This window comes from Lactuca virosa, chromosome 6 (assembly GCF_052849685.1).
Source record: "Lactuca virosa cultivar CGN04683 chromosome 6, Lactuca_virosa_CGN04683_v6, whole genome shotgun sequence".
NCBI lineage: Eukaryota > Viridiplantae > Streptophyta > Magnoliopsida > Asterales > Asteraceae > Lactuca > Lactuca virosa.
This window is the reverse complement of record NC_136431.1, coordinates 98,018,562-98,035,664: the sequence shown is the minus strand read 5'-3', so window position 1 is coordinate 98,035,664 and position 17,103 is coordinate 98,018,562. Positions and strand designations below refer to the sequence as shown.

Sequence of the window (17,103 nt, the reverse complement as noted above, 5' to 3'; positions counted from 1 at the left end):
CCTTCAACTCGTCGAGTTCCTATGAATCATAGAACTGTGAATCGAGATCCAAATCATCGAGTTCTTCCCTTTAATAGAATCATGATTCCTCGACCCAACTCATCGAGTTCCTCTATGAACTCGTCGAGTTATTCAGTCTGCTAGCCTTTCTTAATGCATTAAGCCCTTATCCTTTAGATATACACTCTATACTCTGAATCTAAACTGTAAAGTTTCCAACTTTACCCATTAATATCTTTCCTAAATGGATTAACCTTTAACCCTAACCCAAAAAGGTCAAGGTCTTAATCCAAACATAACCAAAACAACAAGATAAGCCATGGGGTCATAGATCTGGAATCCAGGGGCAAGAAGATCTCGTAAAGTTTCAAGATTTATCCACATGCATGGCCTTTTGGAGCTAGAAAGGCCAAAATAGAGGCTTAGAGGTTGCATGGGACTTACATGGCTATAAAGTTGGCACCTTTATGCCATGAGAGTCCCTCGAGACACTAGATCTGAAGTGTTCTTCACTTGGGACGTCCAAATCCCAAGAGTCATATCATTTGGACCAAAAACCACATAAAGATGCTAAGATGAGGATCTAATCAACTACTAGTCAAGTTTGTGACTTGATTGCCAGAAAGTGACGAAAATGGAGTGAGGTTTTTGGATCTAGAAACTCTTCTTTGTTCCTTCAAGCTTTCCTTCCTTCCAAGCTCTTCAAACACTCACAAGAACATTCAAAATGGCTCACTATAGCATTAGGGTTTTGAGATCTAATGTTTGGACAATGGAGGCTGGAAATGAGGCCAAACCCTAGGCCATAAAGTGTTTAAATAGGGTGCAAAATCCCGGATCTAGGGTTTCCCAAACCCAGTCCAACTCGTCGAGTTGGTCCTCCCCAACTCGTCGAGTTGGTCCTTAAATTACCGCGTGCCCAATGGTCCTACTCGCCGAGTTCTCACCCTTGAACTGGACGAGTTGCCTTATTGGTTTGAGGTTTTTCTTTCCTTAATTGGCCTTGTGGTTTCCGGGTGTTACAACTCTCCCCTACATAAACTAGACTTCGTCCTCGAAGTCCGCTACAGTCACCTACACCGCAAAACATCTTATGCGTCACGCCCGCAGCTTTCCTCCTACCTGCCCTGAACCAACTGATGTTTCCCCACGAGCACTAACACCCGTCATCCTGAGAGTACAACCAACATTCCGCACAATCAATGGCCTTCCCCAGGCAACTGAACCCAACTATCAAGACCTTCTAAACCCAGTTAGCTCGATTCTACCATCAGAAACAAAATCCCTGTCCATAACCAGCTGTAGAATACTTATACTTGCCAGAAGGCTCAGATAATCCTTCGAGTAGAAGATTTATCCCTGAAATGGTTAGACTCAGACGAGAGCTGCGCAGCATGGTCAAATCAATTACTCTTAGATTATTTAATCCAACTGTAAGTGACTTAGCACCTTCGATCAACAAACTACTCCTCGCACAAAAATCCTCATATCACTACTTCTTCCCGAACATCACGCTGTCACTTGTCCATTTTCCGAACGAACCGAGACCACCCTGGTCCCAACTTATCTGTCACTATCTAGAACACCGGATTCCCACCCGGTTGCTGAACCCAAGAACACCCTCTCAGTCTCTCCCAGCGACTTATAAAGAAAACTTCGGCTATCAAAACTAATCTATCCACATTGCCACTCTTAGCCCTATAACTAGCAGATACGGGCCTCACCCACACTCTGCTAATCCAGGAGATACGGGCCCCCACCCATACTCCGCTAACTAGGAGGTACAGGCCCCTGCCCACACTCCTCTAACTTGGACTACACATATTGAACTCCACCCCAAATCCCATCGACCTAACCTTTCCTGATTCCGATCACGCTGCGGCCTTTCCACGATCCTACGAACTGACCCAACCGGACCTAACTTATCTGAATGAACCTGTGAATACTACAACCTTTTCCGTAGTCTAACATCACTTCCTCACACTATCTGTCCACATGAAGAATGCTACGACTGCCCCGTAGTCGTACCATACTTTCCTCTGCTATCTGCCTACTAGTGTATGCTACGGCTATCCCACAGTCTTATAGCACCTTCCACGCTGTCTCACCTAGGGGTGTGCGCGGTGCGGTTTGGTGCGGTTTAAAGTCAAAACCGCAAACCGCACCACATACGCGGTTTGATATTTTTGGAAACCACAAACCGCACCGCAAAAGCTCTAAACCGCATTACGCGGTGCAGTTTGGTGCAGGCGGTTTATGCAGTTTGTGCGGTTTGACGAGTCGAAGGTTAAATGTTAAATTAATGTTTGTGTGTGTGTGTATATATATATATATATATATATATATATATATATATATATATATATATATATATATATATATATAAATGTAATTTTGTTTGCCAATTTACACATTTGGTTGCTTTCATTGTGTCTTTGCCTATGAAATTTAGTCTATGCTTATTGTGATATTATCACCGGCATGCATCAAAGCATAATTATTAAAAGACAACTATCATACATGAAAAAATTAAAACGATTAAAACAGATGCCGAAACTTTTTGAAAAACAAGTAAAACAATAATAGATTAAGTAAATGATATAATAACGAACTATAGTTGAAATCTTAATGGGTATTTGATAGTTTGTATTAGATTTACTATATAGAAATGTTTATTGTTTAGGTTATACATATAATTAATTAACTAATATGCGGTGCGGTGCGGTGCGGTTTTAACCGCGGTTTTGTAACTATAAACCGCAAACTACACCGCATAGTGCGGTTTACAAATAATACAAATCACAAACCGCAAACCGCACCGCGAACGTTCAAAACCGCATTGTGCAGTGCGGTGTGGTGCGGTGCGGGCGGTTTATGCGGTTTGTGCGGTTTTTTGCACACCCCTAGTCTCACCCGCTGATCGCCAGTCTGAACACATCTGTCATTGAGTATGCACGCGACCTAACATCTTCCCTGAACTCGCGTCCTGGCGGGAATTCCCCACCCTGGTTTCCCAAAACCAACTATTAAACACCAAAAGATGCGAACCTTATGTTGGGAAGTTTCCCAAACTCCCAACCCACATACTCCTCAACCTAAACATCCACTTGGGCCGCCTTCCTCCCCGATGGGAATGTGGACTCGGCCTAGTTCCGAACTTACTTCTGTTCCTGAATCCCCGGATGATTCTCCCCCACTTTGATTCAACTAACATCTTACAGCGCACAAGACTGAAAGAATTTCCCAATCCTTCTTGCCATTCAATGATCAATCTGCTGGTGCCCAACGCTTACCACTGTTAGTGTTCCAAACTAGCCAATATTAAAACAGTACAACTCTCGAAGCCTAGCGGGACATCTCCCGAGTTATCAACTTTGACCAATAGATCTTCGCGGGGAACACGAACTTATCAACTTTGACCAATAGATTTTCGCATATTCCCTTTAGGAATGTGACCGTTTTATTTGCTAGGTGAATTGCCATTCGAATTGGCCTTGGCTCCGGAAGATCTAATTTCTTGAAGAATGATTATGGCATGAGATTTACACTTGCCCCTGAATCAACCAATGCATAAATGGTAGCTAAGTTTCTGAATTGACAAGGCAAGGTTAAACTTCCTGGATCACCTTTCTTCTTAGGTAGTTTGTTCAACATGGCGGTTGAACAGTTCTCATTCAGGACCACTTTCTTCACCTCTTCCATCTTATTTCTATTAGTTAGAAGTTCCTTGAGGAATTTAGCATATTTAGGCATCTGTGCAACCGCCTCTATGAATGGCATATTAATTTGAAGAGCTTTTATGTGTTCCAGAAACATCTGGTAGTCAACATCATTTTTTTCTTGTCTAGCTCGAGCTGGAAATGGCAGTGGAGGCTGACAGCCTTGACAGGAGGCTTGTTTTTCTGTTCAGGTGGGGGACTCGTCGAGTCCGTGACTTCGACTCGGCGAGTCGGATCGGGAATTTGTGATTCTTTATGTTCTGCTTCTTCTTCTTGAACCAGCTCAGGATCTTCTTGCTGAATGGGGGCCAAGGGAGTTATAATCTTCCCACTCCTAGTTGTCACGATATTTATATGTGCACCTTTTGGATTACTTTCGGTATTACTAGGAAGTCCACCCGGTCTTCTCTCGTTCACTTGTTGTGCAAGTTGGCGTAGCTGCTTTTCTATGTTGAGAATAGATGCTTGCTGATTTCTAAGCAGAGCTTGTTGATCTTTCACCATAATTTGGTGTTCTCTCAACATGTTTTGTTGATCTTTGATTGCAACATCGGTATCATTATGTCTTTTCTCGGACGCGTCCACGAATCTTGTAAGCATGTCTTCCAAATCTGATTACTTTTCATACACCGGTTCCTCCTTTTGATAAAAGCCTCTATCTTTTTGCTTATATTTTTCCTCCCTTGTCTTTTTGTACTCATCATATGGTAGCCATTCTTTCTTGGGTTTTCGCCAATTGTCATCATACCTATCACCACTTGAATAACACACTTGCACTTTCCGGTTCCCGTTCTCATCAAGGTCACAATCTTTAGTAAGGTGGGGCCCTCTACAATTTTCACATCCCACTCTTATGGAAAGGATGGATTGGTCCATCTTAGTCATCCTTCGGTCCATGCTTTCCAATTTTGCCATCATTGCTGCCATGTCATCCGTAATAGAATTCACCGCCCCTCGAGTTAAGTCATTCCTTGGGTTGTGATATTGTCTAGAGTGCTTAGAGAATTATTCAATTAGAGCCTTTATCATTGGGGGTGGTTTCTTTGTGAGTGGTCCTTGCGAGTCAAGGAGTTGTCTGGTTGTCACATTTACTCCATCATAGAAAATGGAGACTTCTTGTTGGCTGTTTAGATCGTGATGTGGGCAATTTCTTAGTAAACCCTTGTATCTTTCCCATGCTTCATAAAGTGACACCCCAGCTTGTTGTTCAAAATTGGCAATGGCTTTCTTCAATTTGGCTATCTTTGATGGAGGGCAAAATTGGTCTATAAATTCTTCTTTCATTTTAGTCCAAGTAGTGATGGATCCTCGAGGGAGTGATTTTAGCCAATCTTTCGCGGCTCCCTTGAATGTGACTGGTAGCATACGTAGCAAAACAGTTTCGCGAGCCACATTAGGGACATTGAAGTAGTCGGCTATGTCATTGACCTAGTCAAGATGCTTGTATGCATCTTCATGATCCTTCCTGTAGAATGGGATTTCCTTAAGCTGAGCAAGTATGTGGCCCTTAAGTTCAAAGGTGGCAGTTGCGGGAATCGCGGGTTGTACGAGTCCCGGGCCGGTGTCGTCACGCATCCTTTTCTTCCATTCTCCCATGGGAATTTTATCGATGTTAGCCATGGTGTTGTCAAGTTCTCCTTCTAGGTCGCTTCCTTCTTCGTATTCAGATTCGTTACCGTACTCAAATTCAGTTTCGATGTGGAATGTATCGTCTCCAAAATTTCCAAGATTGATTACTTTGCTCTTTTGACTGCTAGACTCTCCTACTTTCTTGCTCTTTTTCTTACCAAAGACTAATTTAAGGTCCTTGAAGGGTGATTTCTTTGGCGGGTTAGTGTCTTCAACAACCTTGTCTTTGTTCTTTCTAAGAGCGGATTCCGGGTCTTCTAATGGGGGAATCAGAGGTGTGTTGGATCCTCGGGTCATGTAATATCTACAATCAAAACAAGAAATACGCGTAAAAAGAACAAAAATAAAATAAAAACGAAACTGGAAATCAGCTATGGACTAGCCGAGTAGCTTCGAGTGCACTCGGCGAGTTCAAGGCTAAAACAGAAAAAAATTTAACCAAAAATCCTAAAACAGAAAAACTTAAAACTTATCCTAATAACTAATTTACTAAAGCAGTAACGTTGTGCAAGATGGATCTCACACAAAGGATCGATAATACTAGAAATTATAATTAATTTTTGAACCGTTCCCCGACAACGGCGCCAAAAACTTGATGTGTATAAAAATACACTGGTTTTAGTCCTACTTTTAAGATGTAATTTTAGCACACAAAGGCAGTGAACCTGTCTTTTAGTGGTATAGTTGGGTAAGTAGGGTATCGAACTCGAGGAACGGAAAGTAAACTAATAACTAGAATTAACTAAACAAGTAATAAAAGTAAAAGGTTTTCTCTAGTTTTACAAGACTAGAAACTTTAACACATTAACTAACACGTAAATAAAGTAACTAATCAGCTAAAAACATGTAAAAACTAACCAAATTCAGTAATAAATAGGTTTCTGTTTAGGTTCGATTCGTTTACTCCTATGGTTACTTTAAGACAAATGCAATGGATTAATTGTTATTGGTTACTGACTAAGGTGATTAGATTCACATTCGCTATTACTAATACTTAGGAAACAAATTAACTTAAGCAGTGATCAAGTGTTTAAACTAATGAATTTCCTAGTTAATTATTCGGATTAAATAAGACTTGTAATTAGCTAATCAAATTAATAATCCAATTAACCTCTTGTTGATGGTTTATCATACAAGCTCACACATTAATTTACCCATTCTCTAGTTAACCCTAGTTTCACATTCACTATTCCTAGGCACATAACAATGTTTTCACATAAATTACATGAGGTAAGCAATTAAGAGATGTTCATGCAGCTTAATTACTTGTCAATTAACTGAAAATAGTTATGGTTAATGCATAAGGTTCTTTAACAAGCTTAATTTAACAAAATTTCACCAATAAACAATTAATCCTAACATAAATCAATCCATAGTTATAAACTCATCTACCCTAAATAGAAATTATAAGATTTAGCTCATAATTACAGTAGATGTCAATCCAAAAACGAAGTCTAACAATGCAACCATAGTGTAATTCAAGAATAAAGTGAAAAGTAAACTTATGTTGCCTTGAATCTCCTTGGAATTGAAGATTAGGGTTTCTCTCACGTTTTCTAGAGCTCCGGGTGCCTTCTTGGTCGTCAAGTAATTCTCCCCAAAAATTCCAGAGAGCCTAAATTCGGGAATGTGACTTCTATTTATAGTTTTCAGAAAACAGGGTCTACTCGTCGAGTAGATAATCGACTCGCCGAGTCCCCTCTGTAGAGTCTGTATACGGCAAGGACTTTGTGTTTTGCTTCACGAACATTCTTGGGCACTCGTCGAGTAGACGTCCAGACTCGCCGAGTCCTTCATGATTTGACTCTTTTTCTTTAGTTCTTGAATTTCCGAGCTTCCGTTCGCATCTCCTGCTTCCGTTTGCTTCCGAGCATATCTTTTGGACTGAAAATACAATTTAAGCATAATTAAGTACCTTTTGTCCATAAATTGCAATAAATTAGCCAATAAATAAAAAAAAATCTATACTAAATATATAGCTAAATAGGCACATATCAAAATACCCCACACTTGACTTTTGTTTGCCCCCAAGCAAAACTGAATTTTAACATACTAATACCACATAAAACAATCCCAATCGAACCCAGCCATTATGCCAAGACCGCAACGCATGCATTTGTTTCTAAAGTGTTTACTAAGGACCCCCTCAATTCTAAATACTTACAATCCTCATAAACACTTGCCCACTTCTTTTGAACAGTGCTCATTTTATGCATCCCTCCGAATCCATCCGCAAAAAACCTCCTAGTGTCAAGGTATTTTTGGTTGAGCATCCCAAGCATACATAATCTAGACAATAACAACTTTTTGATACCACTATAGAGCTTTTTTTTGGATTCTTCACTTTAATAATTTTTCTTGATTTCTTTGAATTCACCACCTTTATGATTCTTGGTATCTTCAACTTTTTGAATTTCTTCAGAACTTTGATCTTTTGATCTTCACATTGATTGCTCCAAAATTCTTACAACTTTTTCTTGTAATTCTTTTTTTTTCTTTCACTCATAACCTACATGCTTAAGCAGGGGCGCTCAACTTCAACCTTTATTGATTAAATATAAAAATTTTTCTGGATACATTTATGGTACACGATGCTAAACATATTGCATCCCTCAAACTAAGAGAGGTTGTGTTTTTGTCCCATGATTTCACTAGAATAAAGGAAGCCACAAATGCATTATAAAGTATATTGGCTCAACTAAACATTTGGGTCTTCATGCAATCATCAAACATAATACTAGCATGGAATCCTAATTGTTTTTACCAAGATTTCCTAAATTAATCCTAGTAATATTTTAATTTTTTAATGCAAAAATTTCAAAATTATACCTAAATTAGGATTCTAATGCAACTAATATAATCAACCCCCTACCCCACACTTAATTTATGCAATGTCCCCATTCCATATTATGCATGATAAAGAAAACAACAAAGTAAAGAGGGAATTGGAACAAACTCCCCTGGGATAGTAGTAGCGAGGTTGATCTTTCTTCTTGTAAAGCTCCTACTTCAATTGACTTAAGACATGGGAACAGCTCATCCATGCCTTGGGTGCCAAATCTCGTGTGGTACGGCTCCAAATATATAGGAAAATAGTCTTGAAAATCTTCAGGAATTAATTACTCGGCGAGTAGAAGTGTTTCTAGCAGAAAAGTCGCAGAATTGAAAAGGGACTCGTCGAGTCCAATATATGCACTCGGCGAGTACAACGCTGATTGGAAAAATAAATCTTCTGCTTTGAATCCGTTTCTGCTGGGTTTGGCAATAGTAATTTAGTATCCCTCCTTCATTTTTCTTCAATAAATGCCACTCTTTAACCCTCTTTACTAACGGACTCGACCTTAAACGCAAAACTTTCACATCCTCATCTAGACTCGACTCTCATTTTAGCCTTGACATTTGAGATTCTTGCATACATCCTAGCTTCAATCTGAAAAGATAAGAACAACACAAGTGATAGATAGCAATAATCCAAATCCTATTTAAACCTAGTACTAAAAGTTCAAAACACACAAAACAAATAAAAATAGTCTTCAAAACAACCAAATAAACCACAAATCATCAATCTTCTTCTTCTTCCTCGTTCCCTCCAACTCCACTTCCACTAGCTTGGTGCCTTCTTTGATTTTCCCACTCTTCCCAACTCGCAACATAGGGATATCCGGGCTCGGGTCTAGGCGCAATGTTCATTTGTTCAAATAAATAAACAAATGATTCGTTGTGGCGGTTCATGCTTCGTCCAAGGTCATCTTGATACCGTCTCATCTCCATATTATACCAATCCATTAGTAGCTCCTCTTCCACCGGAATGACCGGTGGGTCTTCTCGGACATGCTCTCTTCTTTGCCTTACCCTTCTTCCCGACTCCTCCGGCATCAACACTTCATCCGCATTCGGGATCCCAATGTGTCCCCCACCATAATCATCAATGATCCTTGCCCTCCTGAATAAAGTGGTGCTAAAAGGAGGAGAAGGAATCATTGTCAGCATTCTTGCCTCCCCTTGGTCCAAGATCCCATATGTCTTAGCGAGCCTAGTAACAAACATGCCACCATTGATTTTGGAAGTAATCCGTTCCTTGACCGCTCCCTCCGCCAAGTATTTTGCCATACAATATGGAAAATTGCAGAAAACATCGGGAGTAATGATGCTCCACATGTAGAAAATATCAAGAGTGGGGACCTTATCATCGTCCTTCCGCATATTAATGGTGCTTGCGATAAGACGATGGATCAAGCGGTGGATGGGGGAACGGATGCTTCCCTCTTGAGCAGAAGAAGGAATGTAGACCCGGTTAGCAATCGTGTTCCACCAAGTAGATGCAACCACTTCTTCAGGCAAGTCCTTGTGGCAGTGCTCCAGGAATGCTTCAAAATTTTCAGACATGATCACATTTTGATCATAAATCCCCAACCTCCAGGCGAGCTCCGCTATGCTGCATTGGCGTGGCTCCCCTCCAAGACAAAAAGTGATAGTGCCTAGATTATAATACTCATTTCCACCTCGGAAGGAGATGGTAGCAAAGAACTCCCAGCATAGCTCCTGGTAAACATGTTCCTGAATCTTGAATAACCGACTCCAGCCGTCACAGATTATGGTCACCCCATCATTTACAAAAGACTTGACCAAATAAGGAGTTAGTTCCTCCTCCAATCCGGTTTGACCCATCCAATGCCAGTCTATCTGGTTTGGCACATATATCTCCTTCCGTTTAAGTGTTTCAAGCCTGTTTTTCGCATGGGCGAGTGAAGATTTGGAAGTTATTTGTGAAAAATTCAACCATGGGATGTCCCCATAACCGCCTCCTCTCGAGCTTTGTCCACGCCTAGACATGCTTTCTGCAATACAAGATGAAAAATACCACAAACAAAACATAGAGAAATTAAAAATGTCAACAAAAAACTGGCCATCTGCAACCTGGACTCGCCGAGTAGAAGTCCTACTCGACGAGCAGGATGAACTGCGCGAGTCCATTCTGAGTCGGGCGAAATCAGCCGTCCAAACACACAAATTAGTCCATGGGTTTGTCTCGGTATGTCTATTAAGCACAAATTTACAAGAAATTATGTCTAAAACTACCTAATTTGTCGGAACATCAAAACCCTAGAATTGGAGTAAACCCCAAAATTCGGATTTCCAATAATTACAGCCACTAATATATCCAAGACATGAACTTTGACAAGATTAAGTAGAAAAAAATGTTACCTATTTGGTTGAGGATGCAAGAAATAGCAAGAACTTGGAGATGAATGCTTGAGAGAGGGAATGCTCGTCGAGCGGCTAGTGGCTGCGTATGAGAATGTGTTTTACCAATTAGGGTTAAAACCCCTTATTTACAGAATGTAAATTAAATATTTTTTTTCGGGTAAATACGTGTACTCGCCGAGTAGAAGTTCCTACTCGCCAAGCAGATACGCGAATCCGCGTTTTCTCGGGAATTTCCAAATGGACTCGCCAAGTAGATACATAGACTTGACGAGTTTTTCATTCTGTTTGATAAAAAATTTAGTTTTTAAATTTTATGCCACCAACCCCACACTTGAACATTGCTTGCCCTCAAGCAATCATTCTAATCACAGAAGAAGATTGAAAATAGCAGTTCTAAAGAAAAATGAAAGTAAAAAGAAAAAAATAAGTAAAAAGAAAGCAAACTCTAAACTCGGGTTGCCTCCCAGAAGCACTTCTTTTTAAGGAGTCGTTAGCTGGACTCCTTCCCGCGTTACGTTTCTTTAATTTCTTCCAAATGCAGCCCTTCTTCAAGTCCTTCTTCTTTTGGGATTCCTTCTTCATATGTCTTCACCCTATGCCCATTTACCTTGAAAGGAGTTCCATCTCTTGATATAAGCTCAATAGCTCCATGTGGAAAAACTTGTTTTACCACAAAAGGACCATCCCACCGTGTCTTCAACTTGCCCGGAAAAAGCTTTAACCTCGAGTTAAAGAGTAACATCTTTTGTCCTTCATGGAAGTCCTTATTACCCTTTAGTCTTTTGTCATGCCAATTCTTGGTCTTCTCTTTGTATATCAAGGAATTAGTGTAGGCCTCATTTCTAAGCTCTTCAAGGGCATTCATTTGCATTAACCGGTTGGTACGAAGTTCAGCCAACTCAAAATTACACATCTTTAAAGCCCAATAAGCTTTATGCTCTATTTCAACTGGCAAATGACAATTCTTTCCATAAACTAGCCTATATGGTGTAGTACCAATAGGTGTTTTGAAAGTTGTTCGAAAGGCCCAAAGTGCCTCATCAAGTTTATCCGACCATTCCTTTCGATTTCCTCCAACCGATCTCTCCAAAATCCTCTTTAATGCCCTATTTGTCACTTTAGTTTGCCCACTTGTTTGTGGATGATAAGATGTGGAAAACCTATGATGTACCCCATACCTTTTCAACACTTTGGCTAATTGATCATTTGCAAAGTGTGTCCCCCGGTCACTAATCAGAGCTTTAGGAACTCTACATCTTGAGAATAGCTTTTTTAGAAATCGCACTACCACCCGAGCATCACTAGTAGGTAATGCTTGTGCCTCCGCCCACTTAGATACGTAGTTGATCGCCACCAAGATATATTTATTCCCTTTTAACATCGGGAAAGGTCCCATAAAGTCAATCCCCCAAACATCAAATATTTCACAAACTTGAATATTATGTTGGAGCATCTCATTTCGGGAGGATATGCTCCCCGCTCTCTGGCATGAATCACATTGCTTGACATATTGAGCAACATCTTTAAAAATTGTGGGCCAATAAAACCCAATATCAAAAATCTTTTTAGCCGTGTAATGTGCTCCATGATGTCCCCCAGCGGGCCCGCTAAGGCAGTGTTCCAAGATTTCCCGACTTTCTTTCCCGAATACACATATTCTTATCATTCCGTCTGCGCAGCTTCGGAAAAGGTATGGCTCGTCCCAAAAGTAGTACTTGATTTCTGAAAAGAACTTCTTCTTTTGTTGGCGGGTTAAATCTTTTGGAATATATTCATTAGCTAAGTAATTAGCTATACCTGCAAACCATGGCACCTCTCCTGCTATTACTAAAAGATACTCATCGGGAAAATCATCTCCAATCTTGTTTTCTTCTAACTCCTCCAAATACGGGTTTTCTAATCTTGACAAATGGTCGGCAGCTACATTTTCCATTCCCCTTTTTATCGCGTATTTCAATGTCAAACTCTTGTAACAGTAAAACCCAACGTATCAACCTTGGTTTAACATCTTGTTTAGCAAAAAGATACTTAAGGGCAGAATGGTCGGTAAAAACTATTGTCTTTGACAAAACTAAATATGGTCGGAACTTGTCAAAAGCATATACCACCGCTAGTAGATCCTTCTTGGTAGTAGTGTAGTTCTCTTGTGTTGGGTTCAAGGTCTTGCTTGCATAGTAGATCGGCTGAAAATGCTTGTCAACTCTTTGTCCCAAAACAGCTCCCACCGCATAGTCACTGGCATCACACATAAGCTCAAAAGGAAGATTCCAATTTGGGGCTATCATGATAGGAGTAGTGGTTAATATTTCCTTTAATAACTGAAATGCTTCATGACATTCTTTAGAGAAATCGAATGGAGCATCCTTCAAGAGTAATTGAGTCAAAGGCCTTGTGATCTTCGAGAAGTCTTTAATGAAGCGACGATAAAATCCCGCATGGCCAAGAAAACTCCTCACCCCTTTTACATTTGATGGAGGGGGTAATTTGGCTATTGTGTCAACTTTTGCTCTATCCACTTCAATCCCCATCCTTGAGACCTTGTGTCCTAGCACAATTCCTTCCTTCACCATGAGATGACACTTCTCCCAATTAAGAACAAGGTTAGTCTTCTCACATCTTGCTAGCATGAGATCCAAGTTGGACAAACAATCCTCAAAAGATGACCCAAAAACCGAGAAATCATCCATGAAAACCTCCATAAATTTCTCGATCATGTCGTGAAAGATAGCCATCATGCACCTTTGGAACGTAGTTGGTGCATTGCATAACCCAAAATGCATGCGTCTATATGCGAAGGTTCCACTTGGACATGTAAATGTGGTCTTTTCTTGATCTTGTGGGTCGATTGGGATTTGAAAGTACCCCGAGAAACCATCGAGAAAACAATAATATAGATGACCGGAAAGCCTTTCTAGCATTTGATCGATAAATGGCAACGGGAAGTGATCCTTACATGTAGCATCATTTAGTTTTCTGTAGTCGATGCAAACACGCCACCTGGTTACTGTTCTTGTTGGAATTAACTCGTTGTCTTCATTAGTAACCACCGTCATTCCTCCCTTCTTTGGTACCACTTGCACCGGATTTACCCATGGGCTATCGGAGATCGAATAAATGATACCCACGTCTAATAATTTAACCACCTCCTTTTTGACAACTTCTTGCATGTTTGGGTTAAGTCTTCTTTTGCGTTGAACTACAAGTTTGGCTCCTTCTTCTAATTTAATTTTATGAGAACAATAAGCTGGACTAATTTCCTTGATATCGATGATCTTCCATGCTATGGCACCTTGCCTCTTCCTTAGCACTTCCACAAGGCTTTCTTTTTCATGTTTGGCTAGATCAGCAGCTATAATTACTGGTTTTTGTTCCCCATCTTCAAGAAATGCATGCTACAAGTGATTTGGTAGAGCCTTGAGTTCAGATTTTGTGTTCTGAATGCTGAACACGTCGAGTCCAATGAGGGGACTCGTCGAGCCCTGGGTGAAATTCGCGATCGATCGGGTTTCTTCGAATGGACTCGTCGAGTCGGTCGAGGCTACTCGGCAAGTCGGGTGTTCTGTACTTCTGATCAAATCATTATATTCAGCTTCCTCGAGCAGTCTCTCTATCTCCAACAGGTCACTTTCAGCATCAAAATCTTCTTCAAGGATGACGGTGGACTTTTTGGCTCATCTTCATTCCATTCCTCCATTAACTCTTCCAACATATCAATCGAGAATGCCGTGTCATCACTATTCCTTGCATGCTTCATGGCTTGATCAACCCCAAAAGTAACTGATTCGTATCCCACTCGAAGAGTAAGTTTAGAATCTCGCATGTCGACGATAGCACTCGTAGTGTTTAGGAAAGGTCTTCCAAGTATGATCGGGACTTGAGGGTCTGCTTCCATATCTAATACTATGAAGTCCGCGGGGAACACGAACTTATCAACTTTTACCAATAGATCTTCGCATATTCCCCTTGGGAATGTGACCGTTTTATTTGCTAGGTGAATTGCCATTCGAATTGGCATTGGCTCCGGAAGATCTAATTTCTTGAAGAATGAGTATGGCATGAGATTTACACTTGCCCCTGAATCAGCCAATGCATAAATGGTAGCTAAGTTTCCAAATGACAAGGCAAGGTTAAACTTCCTGGATCACCTTTCTTCTTAGGTAGTTTGTTCAACATGGCAGCTGAACAATTCTCATTCAGGACCACTTTCTTCACCTCTTCCATCTTTTTTCTATTAGTTAGAAGTTCCTTGAGGAATTTAGCATATTTAGGCATCTGTGCAACCGCCTCTATGAATGGCATATTAATTTGAAGAGCTTTTATATGTTCCAGAAAATCTGGTAGTCAACATCATTTTTTTCTTGTCTAGCTCGAGCTGGAAATGGCAGTGGAGGCTGATATGCCTTGACAGGAGGCTTGTTTTTCTGTTCAGGTGGGGGACTCGTCGAGTCCATGACTTCGACTCGGCGAGTCGGATCGAGAATTTGTGATTCTTTATGTTTTGCTTCTTCTTCTTGAACCAACTCAGGATCTTCTTACTGAATGGGGGCCAAGGGAGTTATAATCTTCCCACTCCTAGTTGTCACGATATTTATATGTGCACCTTTTGGATTACTTTCGGTATTACTAGGAAGTCCACCTGGTCTTCTCTCGTTCACTTGGTGTGCAAGTTGGCGTAGCTGCTTTTCTATGTTGAGAATAGATGCTTGCTGATTTCTAAGCAGAGCTTGTTGATCTTTCATCATAATTTGGTGTTCTCTCAACATGTTTTGTTGATCTTTGATTGCAACATCGGTATCATTATGTCTTTTCTCGGACGCGGCCACGAATCTTGTAAGCATGTCTTCCAAATCTGATTTCTTTTCATACACCGGTTCCTCCTTTTGATAAAAGCCTCTATCTTTTTGCTTATATTTTTCCTCCCTTGTCGTTTTGTACTCATCATATGGTAGCCATTCTTTCTTGGGTTTTCGCCAATTGTCATCATACCTATCGCCACTTGAATAACACACTTGCACTTTCCGGTTCCCGTTCTCATCAAGGTCACAATCTTTAGTAAGGTGGGGCCCTCTACAATTTTCACATCCCACTCTTATGGAATGGATGGATTGGTCCATCTTAGTCATACTTCGGTCCATGCTTTCCAATTTTGCCATCATTGCTGCCATGTCATCCGTAATAGAATTCACCGCCCCTCGAGTTATGTCATTCCTTGGGTTGTGATATTGTCTAGAGTGCTTAGAGAATTATTCAATTAGAGCCTTTATCACTGGGGGTGGTTTCTTTGTGAGTAGTCCTTGCGAGTCAAGGAGTTGTTTGGTTGTCACATTTACTCCATCATAGAAAATGGAGACTTCTTGTTGGCTGTTTAGATAGTGATGTGGGCAATTTCTTAGTAAACCCTTGTATCTTTCCCCTGCTTCATAAAGTGACTCCCCAGGTTGTTGTTCAAAATTGGCAATGGCTTTCTTCAATTTGGCTATCTTTGATGGAGGGCAAAATTGGTCTATAAATTCTTCTTTCATTTTAGTCCAAGTAGTGATGGATCCTGGAGGGAGTGATTTCAGCCAATCTTTCGCGGCTCCCTTGAATGTGACTGGTAGCACACGTAGCAAAACAGTGTCGCGAGCCACATTAGGCACATTGAAGTAGTCGGCTATGTCCTTGACCTCGTCAAGATGCTTGTATGCGTCTTCATGATCCTTCCCGTAGAATGGGATTTCCTTAACCTGAGAAAGTATGTGGCCCTTAAGTTCAAAGGTGGCAGTTGTGGGAATCGCGGGTTATACGAGTCCCGGGCCGGTGTCGTCACGCATTGTGACATCCCCATTTTCACGGAAAGAAAAGACCGATTTTGGTTATGCTTTATAAAATCAGAGTACCCCTTTTAATAAAAATGTTGCGGAATTTGTTTCCCAGAAAACATGATAAAAAGGTTATCAAAGCATTTCCGAAGAAGTGTATTTTTATTCATCTTCAAAACATTGGGATGTCATCGTCAATACAGAAACATAAGCATAAACAGAACTTACATTTATTTACACTAGTGATCTACATCTCTTTTAAATCTGTCAGTGCAAAGTAGCTTCGTATCGACACCTGTGATACAAATAAGCTTGAGTGGGTCAGGTTGGGAAACCTGGTGAGTACATAGGGTTTTCAACTCACAATAATATAATTATTATGTTTAAACAACAAACAATCAACCCAATTACCCATCCCCATTATCTTCCTCACTCTTAAGGGTTTACCCTAAGAGTCATCTATGCTGTATTCGTTCATTCTGAAGTCCCTTGCTTCCAGGGTTTATAAGACAGGCACTAAGTCCATAGCTTCCAATGCTCATTTGTAAAGCACTAAATCCATAGCTGTTAAAGTTCATTCATCGGGTACTAAATCCATAGCTACCAGTGTTTATATAATAGGTACTAAGTCCATAGCTACCAACGTTTATCTATTAGGTACTAAGTCCATAGCTACCAACGTTTATCCATCAGGTACTAAGTCCATAACTACCAACGTTTATTCAATAGGCACTAAGTCCATAGCT

General features: G+C 40.5%; 2 non-coding genes across 2 annotated transcripts; both read left to right on the top strand.

The window, feature by feature from the left end:
• Positions 1-4,848: 4,848 nt before the first annotated feature.
• On the top strand, positions 4,849-4,955 carry LOC145123029 (small nucleolar RNA R71). Its single transcript, XR_013714909.1, has one exon. It is a non-coding gene; the product is annotated as a small nucleolar RNA R71 (small nucleolar RNA).
• A 10,968-nt stretch (positions 4,956-15,923) lies between these two features.
• Positions 15,924-16,030, top strand: LOC145123048 (small nucleolar RNA R71). Its single transcript, XR_013714928.1, has one exon. It is a non-coding gene; the product is annotated as a small nucleolar RNA R71 (small nucleolar RNA).
• The last annotated feature ends 1,073 nt before the right edge of the window (positions 16,031-17,103 follow it).